We start from the raw sequence: 14,963 nt of genomic DNA, 5'->3' as shown, positions 1-14,963 counted from the left end.
AAATATTTCAGACAAAATTATGCATCTTTAAAAGACAAATACTCCCCTATTAAACATACCTACAGTATCATCCACTGGTCTTATACACACACACAACTGAATAATTCCTTAATACAATCAAATATCCAGTCAGTTCAAACAAAGATTCTTTACTGAAACACTGAAAGAATGAAATTACCTTATAATATTTTAGCAAAATCTCTTGATTAAACTGTCCAAATATTTTATAAGTACAAATAAGGCCAATAAGAGCTTATTTACATTTTTTAAATTACATCTAATTCATTAAAATTAGTTACTTCTCTTTTATTTTTAAAAAATGGTCTCTTGAGTAATATAAATATTTACATAGCTATTACCCAAATTCTAATTCCTTCAACATGGCTAAGTCTAGAGTAGAAACATTATAGCTGATGGCTATTTTATTTTTTTAAGTAGGCTCCATGCCCAAGTGGGGCTTGAACTGACAGCCCTGAGATCAAGAGTCATGCACTCCACTGACTGCACCAGCCAGGTGCCTCTGATGGCTGTTTTAAAAAGCACTAAACCAGATAAACCAAATTTGACCAAATTTACTACTCCAGTTGTTTTTAAAAATTTTTCCCTATAGGGGATTGAAAATGGAGGAAATTGTTGTTAATTCAGACTGTACCTGAATTACAATCAACTAGTCATAAAATGGGTTTATCCCAAACATCATTCTAAGTAGGAAAAGTCTTATATTATACAAAACCCCTCTTATCTGTGTTCTTAAGGTCTCAAATTCCAAAGATCCTAAAGCAGTGATTCTCAAACCTAGCCCGCATCAGAATTACTGCTGGTCGTACTCCCAGAGTTTCTATTGCACTATTTCTAAGTATCAGCATGGGGTAAGGGGCTGATACTTTAGATTTGTAACAAGTTCCCAGGTGACAATGCTGCTGGTCTGAAGACAACAATTTGAGAATCACTGATCTAAATTTTCAAAATCTTGCAAATCTGTATGTTTTGGCATTTATTGTTAATCCAACAAAACAAAATACATGGATTTTTGGACTAAGATGGGGGTGGGTTCAAGTCTCAGCTCCAAACCCCTTGCTAGTTACAAATTTGAGGAAGGGGGCGGGTAACTGAGCATTTTTAAAGCCTGAGTTTCATCTACAAAGTAACTAAATTCCAATCTTTCTAATAAGAAAAAACTTTTTTATTGGTTGCCTTTGGGGCACTTTGGAATATCACCCATTAAATCTGCAGTCACGGTTTAGTGTAGGAGGGTGACATTTCTTAACTTCTGTTTGCATAAGAGTTTTAATGACAAAAATCAGCCTGTCCTCACTGTCCCAAATAGGTTGAAGCTATCTCTGGACTCACTTGATTTCTAACATTCAATCCGATGAAATATGAACTTTAGCACTCTCCAAGTTCTCCCTTTTCTGATATATTTATGTCACTATTTTACAGTTCCAAGTCTCGATTTATCTTGGCCTGAGCCATTTCTCTACAAATTAACCCAGTTCATCAACAAGTTAATTCACTGTTCTATTTTTTTTATCATGGCTTTTATAAATGACTATGTAAGATGTATTTAGTGTAACAAGCTGAACCCAATTAATTTCACATTCCTTACTTTTATTTTAAAAAACTTACTCATTTCAGATAGAGAGATGAGGGCGAGGTATACAGGCAGGAGGGGCAGAGGAGAGGGAGAGAGATAAAAATGGAAGTTTTATCCTAAAAGAATATAAAACTCTAGGAGAGAGTCTAGATTTCACACCACAGAATACCAGTTTTGGGATAATCAAATACAGTTTTACTGTAGAACATTCAAAGCAAATTTTAGATAGAGTGAACTCAAACTTGCTGGAGTATTACCTCCTAAAAGGCTCTAGAAATTTATCAGCTATCAACATAAGAATTTTATGCGCTTGCTTTGCTTATTAAACATGATCTGGTGGGAATACAACAAAGAAAATTGCTCACAACAGTACAGAAGCTGATACATAACTACATTAAAGGGTAAGCCTGTGTCACTAGAGTAATAGTTATACATACTTAATTCATTACAATGAACATTCACCTGCTTCCAACGATATATTGAAGCCAGAGGGATCTAGATGAAAGTTTACAAATTGTAATAATAAAAAAATTTCTGAGAGGACCAAAAATGATATTATTTTTTAATATATTTTTAAAATTTTATTTATTTTAATTTTTTTAAAGACTTTATTTATTTGACAGAGAGAGACACAGAGAGAGAGGGAGCACAGCAGAGGGAGTGGGAGAGGGAGAAGGAGGCTTCCCGCCAAGCAGGGAGCCCGATGCAGGGCTCGATCCCAGGACCCTGGGACCATGACCTGAGCCAAAGGCAGACACCTAACGACTGAGCCACCCAGGTGCCCGATATTATTTTTTTAAATAGAGAGAGTGCCTATCTACACAGAGAGGAAGGATTGGGGGGGTAATCTCAAGCAGACTCCCCACTAAGCACAAATCCAGATGTAGGGCTCAATCCCAGGACCCTGAGATCATGATATGAGCCAAAATCAGCTGTTCTAGTTATCACTGACAACTAGTGTCAAGTAATCAAGAGACAGATGCTTAATAGACTGAGCCACCCAGGCACCTCTATTTTTTTTATTTCATTCACTACAATGTAGTCATTTGTACAGAACAGTAGAAATGACATACAGCACAAAGGAAAGGAGTGAGCTTTGGAATATATGGAGATGGGTTCAAGCCTCAGCTGTTTTTCCTTGCCAGTTATACAACTGTGAGAGCAAATGGCCAAATTCCAAAACCCAAGTTTCATTTGCAAAATTTAGATAATGCCCCCAATCTTTTGGATCATTTTGGAGAGTGAATTAAAATTACATCCAAAGTTATCTTTGGCACAAAGAAAGTACTCAGTAAGTGGTGGTTAATATTTACTTCATTAATAAACAATAAAGCTACTTTTGAAAATCTGCCCTATATCTACTTACTTTCAATAAAAATAGTTCAAACTACTTGTATTTCAAAAATTTCTAAAGGATTTAATACATCTCTAATGTTACTCCTAACAGAATTTTCAGAGTTTTCAATTTATCGTTAAAAATAAATTGCAGAAAACTTCAGAAAAATAGATGTTAATTCTGTATACTGTGCTCAGTTTTATCAATGTTAGACTACAACTGTATTTTTTAATATCACAAAGACATCTCATGATGGATATAAGGAGATACAGTTACTAGTGTACTAAGCAAGTATATACCTGTAAGTGCACGTAACCTACATATGAATATATGGGGGTACCTAAAACACAAGTGGATATAAGTAGATTTACCTAAAATAACTATGAAGTCTTAGAAACTCTTCTCCTAGACAAAAATACAACTTTTTCATTAAAAGCTTTAATTTTAACCTTCATAATTAAGTATGTATGTTTTCTATATAGTATATCCCCCATAAAAACTGTTTCTGAGTTAATGTTTAAAAAGTATGTTTAGCTCTTTGCCGCATCTACTGCGAGGATGAAGACCATTCTCAGCAATTAGACGGTCGACATTCTGGAAAATGTCGACATCACCCTGAAGGGACACACAGTGATAGTGAAGGGCCCCAGAGGAACCCTGCGAAGGGACTTCAATCACATCAACGGAGAGCTCAGTCTTCTTGGAAAGAAGAAGAGGCTCCGAGTTGACAAATGGTGGGGGAATAGAAAAGAACTGGCTACGGTTCGCACCATCTGTAGTCACGTACAGAACATGATCAAGGGCGTTACACGGGGCTTCCGATACAAGATGAGGTCTGTGTATGCTCACTTCCCCATCAACGTTATTATTCAGGAGAATGGTTCTCTTGTTGAAATCCGAAATTTCTTGGGTGAAAAATATATCCACAGGGTTCGGATGAGGCCAGGTGTTGCATGTTCTGTATCTCAAAGCCCAAAAAGATGAGTTAATTCTTGAAGGAAATGATATTGAACTTGTATCGAACTCAGCTGCTTTGATTCAGCAAGCTACAACTGTTAAAAACAAGGATATCAGAAAATTTTTGGATGGTATCTAAGTTTCTGAAAAAGGAACAGTTCAGCAGGCTGATGAATAAGATCTGAGTTGTCCATCTGCAGAAACAGCGAGAAGCCGGATGATTTGTCAGACTTATTTGTGGTATTTTAAAGATGCAATAAAAGCTATACTGATTTGTGGCTTTAAAAAAAAAAAAGTATGTTTATATGATAAAAATCCACTTCTCCATTTAGACTCTACTAACAGCCAATCACTATAATCCCTGCCTACCCATGAATGACTGATTCCTCAAGCTCTGGATCTGGCAAGCCATTTACCAAGGCCACAGCCCACAGAATAGGATGTCACACCCTAGTAAAAGGCAACCCATTAAAGGTTGAACAGAAGAACAGGCATCTCATTGATAACTAGTGTGAGAACCCTGCTTTCCGGTCACCCCAGATTGAATGGAGACTGACCAACTTGATCTACTATGGGAACTCTGAATGTGAAATAAGAGAGAAGCTAACGAGTGAAGAAACACAGAATCAGTAAAAACAAAAAAGGAGAGTAAGAAAGAGACACAGAAAAGCTGAGTTTCCAGTATTCCCTTCTTTACTCAACAAATATTTACTAAACCCAAGCAGTGGGTTACATGCCAGTGTTTTAGGACAATTACAGCAAGTGCCACTAAGAGAAGGCACCATTTCTGAGTGAATAATATAAATGGGGCATCAGGGCTGCTGTGAGGTCAATAGGCTTCCCAAGTAAGCAGCAACCTCAACAAATGTCAACTTCCAACTACAAATGGGAAAAAATGTTCATACAAAGTATGAACAAAGAAGGTTCAAAGAGATTGCACACCCATGTCTAGTCCCATTCACAACCCCTCAAAACTTCCCAGTTAAAAGTGGGACCAATGTGATCCTGACCCATATCAGCTTTTCAGTGTAAGAGTAAGGGGGGACTACAGTCTATGTACAACATTTATCAAAGAATATTAGCACTATCAAAATTTTCAACATTAGCAAAATACCCTCAGGGTGAAAATATGAATACCAGACAGGGCTGCAAATGAGAGGGTTAATAAAAAGACATACCAAGCTGTTTAAGGGACTTAATTACAGGGATTGCCCTGGCAAAATTTAAAAATTGGTTATGGTAGGTTACTTATCTTTGGTACTGATAGCCCACGTTTGCTACAAGCCCCATCCTATCCCACTGTGTTTTCTTCTCTATCAAAGCCTCCTAAGAATTTGGTATCAGTGATTTGAATTTTAATGTAGTAATAAGTCAAACATGTTCTTTTTCCCAGGCTTATTTGCATGTATGGCTTTCTAACAGGTGAATGAAAAGCACTGTTGACTATTAACTGATTTTAAGAATCAGTGAATGAGTGTTGACAGAGGTATCCAAGAGAGAAGATAAATTACTACTGAATGGAATCTATCAATTTATTACCTGAAAATTAAAGACAGTACGTTTTTTTAAATGACAGTTGTTTCAAAGTCATGTTTACAATGGAAAATAAGTTAAATGTGTGCTTATTCTACCCAACCTCCTACATTTTAATATCTTACACAATGATTCAAGGTTTGATTAGTAAAGTGTATTTAAAATTCAATAATACTAAAATGTGACAATTTCGTATACTGAATGATCCAAGAAACTATTACAAAAGGAACATATGTTTAAATAAGCTATCAATAAATTATAAAATATATCTAATATAGCTATGCTTGGTTCTATACTGCCAGGGTTTTGGCAATTTAGGTTTTTACAGTACAGTTACGCAATATTTACAGCTGAATTCAACTACAAATCAATTCTTTTTATTGTAAATTAGTTATACATTTCATAAATTAATATTGATCATTTGGTTATTGTATTTAATTTAGTGTAGTTCAACAACTGCTCAGTATATTTTGAAAGCTAGATCTAGGAAGCATACATTTAATTCAATTCCACAAATGCTTCTGTGTACCTACAACATGTCTTAGACACATTCCACATTAAAATAAAGATACACTGACAGCTAAATAGCCATGTTAATTATAAGCTTCCATTTACTGGCACTTAAAGCTCCTCAAAATAACTCCTCTTGGATCTGGAATATTTTTACTCTCTTCTCATCTGCAAGATTATAGTTAAGGTTAAGTTTGAGTAACTTATCTAATTTCATATATTCAGAGAACTATCAAACTTTTAAATATTATATGATCTTGCAGTGAGGACCTGTTAGGGACCACCATACCTTAAAATGAAAGAAAGTACTTATTTTCCTAAATTAAAAATATATGTAATTTTGGAGATCCAAACTAGTCATGACACTGTGCTAATTAAGTTAGAAATTTAAACATGAGATGGGGCGCCTGGGTGGCTCAGTGGGTTAAAGCCTCTGCCTTCGGCTCAGGTCATGATCCCAGGGTCCTGGGATCGAGCCCCGCATCGGCTCTCTGCTCAGCAGGGAGCCTGCTTCCTCCTCTCTCTCTGCCTGCCTCTCTGCCTGCTTGTAATTTCTGTCTTTCAAATAAATAAATAAAAATCTAAAAAAAAAGAAAAAAAGAAAAAAAAATTTAAACATGAGAAATTGAATATATATTATTTCTCATACATATAACAGGATTATGTGTTAATATATGAGGCATCTAAGTACACTTTAATGCATGTTTATTTGGAAAACTGCTCTCTGAAATGCAGTTATTCTTTTCCCAGAAGGCGAAAATTGCTCCATATAGTTTGTAAACTTTTTCACTCACTTAGCTATTTTGTTACTTTAATTCTGGAAGATAACATCTGACTAAAATTTGAATATTCCACAAAAAGTTTTATTAGCTCAATAGCTTTAGAAAACTTCCTAAAAAGCTGGGTGTCACACCTAGTGGAGTAGAAAATTCTGTGCACACACTTTATGCAACACAATTAAACTGTTTTTGTTATGGCTATTTCTCAGTATATTTGAAAATTAGTCCTCAAAGTGTGGACATTAATGACTGTTATCCTTAATAGGGAATCTCAGCACACCAAGATAGTGCTTTGATTGAGGCCGAAATCTTTGCAGTTTTGGTCAAAACCAAAGAGCCCTGAATGACCTGCACATGATAGGCATTCATTAAACATTTGGTGAATAGATCTAATTAAACGCTAAGGCCCCAGTTAAAATTAACGGCAGAATCAGAATTAATCACAACTCCTTAATTTAGGACTCTTTCATATGCATCATTATTAACTTTTCACGATTGTATTTTTTAAAAAGCAATGACGAGGGTTACCTGGGTGGCTCAGTCAGTTAAGCAACTGACTTTTGACCCCTGGTTTTGGCTCAGATCTTGATCTCAGGGGTCCTAGGGATCACACTATGTGGGGCTCCATGCTCAGCAGGGAGTCTGCTTGAGATTCTCTCCCTCTGTCCCCTGCCCGCCACTCATATAGGCACTCGCTCGCTCGCATTCTCTATCAAATAAATAAATAAGTCTTTTTAAAAAGGCAATGAGGAAAACAATTACTTTTGCAATGACTACTTTTTTAAAGAAATATGTTGATTCTAGGATGGTAGGCAGAGGTTTTGGTTCTAGTTCTTAGACGGGTTGGATAATCTATGACGTTTACATGGTGAACACAATATATAGACACAAATGTTGACCTTTGAAGCCTGCAGGAATTCCTAACTCCCTGAAACCTACACCATCAATTATCAAATGAAAATCTTATTATCAGCAGGTCTAGCTTCTGGCAGTAGCCAATCTTTGAAAATATAAATCAGCATGTATTTGAAAAGGATATTGAATACAATACTTTCACATGTTAAGGTGAAATAATGAAATTCTGATACATTTTTTAGTTTTGTCTTTAATACAGCTTATTAAAAAACTAATTTTATTCCCCATCTGTATTACTATTCTTCTAGTGCACAGCTGCCAACCATAGTTAAATCTGATTAGGCCCCATGCTGAGTTAATCAATCTGATAATGTCAGACATTATTAAGAAAGCATTTATGATATGGTCACAATGTCTATTATCAAAAGCATGTACACCAAAGCCTTTGTTTTCCCAGAAACTGCAACCATTTAAATTAGCTCAGTTTTATTTTGTTTTGTTTTATAGAATAAAAGAAAAAAAAATAACTTTTTAATCTCTTCTTTAGGCAGGTACAAAAGATTATTCTGTTAAAATATTAATACTATGATGAACTATTTCCTTAGCCTTATCAATCCTTGTTTATGTAATGAAATAATCCCAAAATCACAATTATGACTAGAAATAAAAACAAAAATATAATGTCCACAACGTAAAATCATATTCCAAAACAGTATCTTGAGGTAACTTTTTATTTTTGTTCATAATGATTAAAGACCTCACAACACAACCCACTCTACTTCTGATTTTTATAGCTTTGCTGCAGTCAAGCTTAATTCTAAGCAATCAAAGGAAAAAGCAGCATGATCATTCGAACACACAAGGCTGTGTCATGATTCCACTAGAAACAAGATTCACACAATACATTTTAGAAGGCAGAATGCATTATAAAATATATTAATATTTTTACAGATTTTCCACCTTTTTTTCTTCTGAGGCCACAAAAAGATTCAAAGAAGGTAATGGGAGGGAGTTCTATATTAAGGACAATTAACCTCCTAGTTTACATATTAAATTTTTTTGGTTAAAAATTATTTTTAACAGGGCACCTGGGTGGCTCAGTTGGTTAAACATCTGCCTTTGGCCAGGGTTGATCTCAGGGCCCTGGGATGGAGTCCCACATCAGGCTCCCTGCACAGTGGGGAGCCTGCTTCTCCCTCACCCTCTGCCTGCTACTCCCCCTGCTCGTGCTCTCTTGTTCTCTCTGCCAAATAAGTAAAATATTTTTAAAATTAATTTTAATTTTAACAAACTTCAGAGCAGTACAGTTTTCTAGTATTGTTTTAAAAGCTTTGTTTCTTGAAACTAAAACAAGTTTAGGAGGAAAAATTAGAACTGAAGTGTACCTTTCACGGAGCTACAATTCCAAGAAAGGGTTGTGATCTACAGTCTGAATCTGAGGGGGAAAAAGTAGGATGAAGGTAACTTACTGGAGAAGCGGTCTAGAGAAAGTAACTGAAAATCATAGAGCCTCTCCACCAACCTATGTACATACTGGATAGCAGTCTTACTTTCACAGGCATCACAAGGCAGATAAAAAGAGACAGAAATTGTACTATAGAATAAAAATAACTTTATCTCTACTTTTCTCCACTATACCATGTCTTAACAATCTACAAAGCCCTCAGAATCTTTTACTAAGTCCCTTAAGTGACATCCTCTCTGTTGTGGTCTATGGAGACCAGATGGGATGAAGGAAAGCATTCTGAACAGAAAGCAGCTCAAATTCAGATTTTTCATGAAACTAGATCTGCTGAGCAACATACGCTTCTCAAATACAAACTTAGTCTTCTGGACATGGTGACAGAAGAGACTAGGCATCTCTTCTAAGTCTTGAATCATCCCTTCCTTTTCCCCAAGCTACCACTTCATCCTCCACCCCAAACTCTATGATTGTGGAATCAAGTTGGCTTCTTTTTAAGAATTTTGAACACCTCTACCTATCATACTGACGTTTAAAAGGCTGCTGAAAATTATAGGGCAATAGAAAATTTCATATATTACAAAACATATATTCCATATGGCAGCCAGAGTGTTCTTTCTAAAAAGTAAATCCATTTGGGCCTCCTCCACTTAAAACATTTCAAAGGTTTCCTAGTGCTTTCAGGACCAGGAACAGAATCCTTAACATGACCAAAAAGTCCCTCTGTGATCTAGCCCAGTGTCATCCTGAGCTACTCAACTCCAGATACCTCATGGTTCCAGTCACACGTCATCTAATTGCAGTCCCTAGAATATGCCCCCATTTTATCCACCTCAAGGCCTTTACACATGCTGCCTTCTCAGCCTAAGACACTTCCTTCCCCCATGTGGTCTGCTGAACTTAAGAGGCAAAGATGTTCATCAAAGATAATTTCTTTCCTGCCACTCCTCCTTATATCCTGTATGATAGTACTTTCACACCGTAGCCTAATATTTCTTTCACAGTCTTTCCACGATGACAAGTAAATAAACTGAGAGTAGCTGATGTCCTTTTCCTTTAGAATGCAGGCATCAACAATGGTTGCTTTATTCATTCCTATAGTTCCCCTGCCTGGCACTGTGCTTCGCACACTGTAGGCACTCAGCTGTTTCCTGAAGGGCGATATTAACACCTCCCTCACAAGGTTATTTTGAGGATCAGATGAAACAATCCAGATAAAGCTCAGGTTGTACCCAGCACTCAATACAAGTTAGCTATTATTAATAGTTTATATAAGAGCTTGTAAAATAAGAGCAATTAGGCAATATTTATTAAAACTGTTCAAAAACTAGACAGTGACACAGCTTCACTCCATTTAACTCCACAGCACTTATTATTAAAAAGGGGGGAGGGGCCACACAGAAAACTTATAAACAAAAATACTCAGTGCATCAATATAAAACAGTAAAGAATTCCAGTGATAAAGGAAGGAAAGAACATACAGATAAAGAAATATGTGGACAGTGAAAATCATTTTCTTTATAAATCAAGGCATTTTCTCAACAATGAATTTTTGTAACTTAAAAGGATACCACAAAATACTAATTTTTTTGCATTCACATACTGCCTTTGTTTTTAAACATAATCCAGAATGATCAGAAATCAGCACCAGATATAGAGAGAGATAATACAGCAGCACAACAATTCACTACTACTATACTTTAAAAAAATAATTTTTAGGAGCACCTGGGTGGCTCAGTGGGTTAAAGCCTCTGCCTTCGGCTCAGGTCATGATCCCAGGGTCCTGGGATCAAGCTCCACATCAGGCTCTCCGTTCCACGGGGAGCCTGCTTTCTCCTCACTCTCTCTCCGCGGGGAGCCTGCTTTCTCCTCTCTCTCTCTGCCTGCCTCTCTGCTCTACCTACTTGTGATCTCTGTCTCTCAAATAAATAAAAAGTTTAAAAATAATAATTTTTTTTAAGATTTTATTTATTTATTTGACACAGAGAGAGATCACAAGTAGGCAGAGAGGCAGGCGGGGGGGGGGGGGGGGAAGCACGCTCCCCACTGACCAGAGAGCCCGATGTGGGGCTTGATCCCAGGACCCTGGGTTCATGACCTGAGCCGAAGGCAGAGGCTTAACCCACTGAGCCACCCAGGCGCCTCTAAAAAATAATAATTTTTAAATCAACAGTCCTGTACCATGTATTTGACATTCCTTTTTTCCAACAGCATTTTTTTTTCCATTGCAGCAAAGAGTTTCTGCACAAGAATGATTTAATCACTAAGAAGAATCAAGTTTGTTAACATCTGAGTAATTTTTTAATAACATATACTACATCAAATTCAAATGAAAATGTCCTGGAAAGTGGGAGAATGATTCTTAATTCAACAATTTTAAAAGTTCAGTCACTTATTCCATGATGCTTTAAAATTATTATACTGATGTTTATATTATAAAATTGTTGTATAATCTATCCATGATGACTAACTTTATGTGTCAGCTTAACTAGGCTGGTGGGGAGAGGTTACCTGACATTTGGTCAAACAGTATTCTGAGTGTGTCTCAGGGTGTTCCAGAATGAAATCAACATTTGCATCAAATACTGGTAAAGAAGACTGCCCTCCCTAATGTGGGTGGCCCTCAACTAATCAGTTCAAGGTCTGAATAGAGTGAAAAGGTTGACCTTCCCTGGAGTAAGATGGAAGTCCTCATTTCTGAGTGCTTGGGCCAAAAAAATCAGTTTTTTCCTGCCAACTTTGGCTCCAGTCAACTCAAACTGAAATATCAGCTCTTCTTGAGTCTTAAGCTTGTCAGCTTTTTGGATGAACCACATGCCATCAGCTCTCATGATTCTTGGGCCTCTGGACTCAGACTAGAATCACACCATCAGCTCTCCTGGATCTCCAGCATGTATAGTGCAGATCTTGGGACTTCTCAGTCTCCATAATCGCATGACACAATCCTTTATAATAAATCTCTTTCTCTTTATATATATATACATATATCCTGTTGGTTCTATTTCTCTGGAGAACCCTAATATATCACACCCATTTCAAAACCCTCCCACCTCACACACACTCTCCAATATACTCATATTCAGTATCCTGTTTTCCTTCATTATTGCTATTATCTCTACTTTTGCATGCCTACTACACAGTAAACACAAGGAACAGAGGAATAAATAAAATAAATCTGGTTCCCTCCTAATTGTTCACAGGTTTCAGAAGATGCAAATACATCGAATTAGTGACAGTCTGTTAACAAATGGAGTATAAATTCAGTTGTCAGGATGATTTCATAAATGTTAGATAATTGTCATTCTTAATCCAGGATCTGTGATTCAAAACCAAACCTGCTCAAGAAAAACAACTGCACACCTAGGAGAAACTATTAATTGAGTTCCTGCAACTGTTATTAAGCATTATAACTAGTAACAAATAGCCACACAAATGACCTTTCTGACAGAGAGAGCTAGAAGTATCAGAAGCCAGTAACCATGGGTTCATTAAAACCATTCATTCCCTCCTTATTTCTTCTGCCAAGGCATAGTGAGAAAAAGCTCAAAAGACAAAAATACTGGGTTGGTACTTGTAATCAAAGCCTATCCTCTCTGCATAATTGTATGTACTCCACAGTTCCTGAGGGCCAGAATACCTGAACCACACAAAATCTTTTCTATGAGGAAAACAGATTCAGCCCTGCAGAGAGGTGGGTTAAGCTGCCAGTGTGTTTGCAAACCAGACTGAGTGGTTCCCATGACTCCCACACCTTGGCTTCAGGCTCCTCCTATGGGTGCAGAGAAACCCAAGCCCATGGGGCTCTTGTTGGAAGAAGTGCAAGGACAGCAAGAGACAAGCGCAGCCAAGTCCTAGTTACACAAATCTGCCACTCCAGCACATATCCTGCACCCAAAGGCAATCCTACCACAGAAGACTGAGGGTGGCATCAGCAGCGGATTCCTGATCCGCACACCCTGGATGACCTTGTGGTCAGGGAAGCCCACTAGCTAAAATAAACAAAATCATCCACTGTAATAAAAATGGCAAAAAGGAAAGGATTCTTGACCACAAATAGAGTCAAGGGCCCCAAAAGTAGGGACCTCTCTGGCTGATGGCTGCTGGGATAAGCAGCCAGAGAATAAATGCATGAGCCACTCAAAGTCTGCCCTTGGACCAGGCATTTCTGGATCCCCAGTTAAACAGAGGAGCTCCAAACCAAGACTTCCAAGAAATTCCTATTTCCTAATGTTACTGTTACTCCTATTTCTTGATTCAGAACTGCTCAGGTCTTGGAAAACATGTTGATTACTTATAAATAGAATGAAATAATTTCTTCTCTTTTCTACCATGCTGGTTACCACATTAAGGGCCGCACATTATTTTCCTTCCTCCACGATTTCTCTCTACTGCTGCTTCCACTACCATGGGCTTTCTGTTCTCTGCCAACAAAAAGCTCCAGCACAAGCTATTCAGCTGTTGCTGCTGCTGCTGCAGTATCAACTAAAAGCTGTTCTTTAGAGCCCAAAGTAGAGGACACTTTCTTAACCAGTCCTTTACATGACAGAAAAGCATTTTCCTTTTTCTCCCCTACCCTCGACTCAGCCCTCAAATCTGCTCCCTTTGGATGGTGAAAACTGATCTGAGTAGGCTAAGTGTCATCTACTTTTCTTTATTTCAATGTGTGCCAATAGCAAACACAGTTCCTAAGGCCTTTGGTCTTTAGCCTTTAACTCTATACGCCAACTATAAGTGGGTTTCAAATGTCCACCTAAAACAAACTTCCTATATGAGAGGATCAAATCCAGCTTCCTTAATATCCAGAACCCTACTGCCTCCACCACACGTATTCCTGGGTTAGGAAGTCCCAGAGGTATAAGGCTCCATGAGATATGAAAGCAAAATCATCCACTGGAAGAAGTGGCAAAATAGAATGCATTTTTATTTTTGCTGGGATTCTTGGTTTCTCTGTCTACTTAATCCATCTAGCTTAATCCACTTCCATACTCAGGTCCCCTTACTTACAACTCCCATGACAGCTCTCATTTTCAAAGTTTAGGAGGAACTGCTGCTGGTCTCAATCACCTCTTCAGTTGGGTCATACACTCTTGATTCATATCCTTTTTTTTTTTTTAAGACTTACTTATTTAACTGAGAGAGAGAGAGAATACAAGAGAAAGGGGAGAGGGAGCAAAATCCCCAAGCACTGAGGGTGAAGCCCCACACAGGGCTTGATCCCAAGACCCTGAGATCATGTCCTGTGCTGAAATGAAGAGATGGACACTTAATCGACTGAGCCACCCAGGAGCCCCTACCTTGATTCATATCCTGATTTCATCTACCATTTCTAGACTAAATCCTTTATTCACGTCTGTACTTCTCTGTATGACTTGGGGAAGGGAGGTGCAGGGGAGTGGAATGAGTTAGGTGTTCTTACTTCTCAGTAGAGCTGACCCATTTGCCACCTTCAATGACCTGAATTCCAACCCAAATCACATGTACCTTGCAATATCAATCATCATTCTGTTTTTCGATGTATTTATTTATTGAGTCAGGACGAGAGGGCACACAAGCAGGGTCAGAGGCAGACAAAGAAGGAGACTCCCCACTGAGGAGGGAGTCAGTGTGGGGCTCAATCCCAGGACCCTGGAATCATGACCTGAGCCGAAGACAGATGCTTAGCCAACTGAAACACCCAGACACCCGTCATTCTGCTTTTTATCTTCAATTTTTCTATCTCCCTTGGTTCATCATCCTTAGCATACTATCTCAAGCCTCTTTAGGTCTTTCAAGAAAACTCTTCCTTCAATGCTGGGACCCATTCTTCTGGTTCTCTCCTGCTTCCCAATACACCTTCAACTACAAAGTAAGTCTGCATAAAAGTTGCCCCTTCCTCATCTTGCACTCAATCCTGAACCCATTACAATGGGATTTCTACTCTGTAACACTCCACTGAAG

At 37.8% G+C, this 14,963-nt stretch overlaps 1 protein-coding gene and 1 pseudogene across 1 annotated transcript in view; one reads left to right on the top strand and one right to left on the bottom strand.

Moving 5' to 3' along the window:
• Positions 1-14,963, bottom strand: part of LOC123940395 (ubiquitin-conjugating enzyme E2 E2) — a 374,692-nt gene that overhangs the window by 291,453 nt on the left and 68,276 nt on the right. The gene's annotated exons all lie outside the window — the stretch shown is intronic.
• Positions 3,467-4,170, top strand: LOC123940396 (annotated as a pseudogene).

This window comes from Meles meles, chromosome 4 (assembly GCF_922984935.1).
Source record: "Meles meles chromosome 4, mMelMel3.1 paternal haplotype, whole genome shotgun sequence".
Lineage (NCBI taxonomy): Eukaryota > Metazoa > Chordata > Mammalia > Carnivora > Mustelidae > Meles > Meles meles.
The sequence above is the reverse complement of the archived record's forward strand: the minus strand, read 5'-3'. Positions and strand labels throughout refer to the sequence as shown.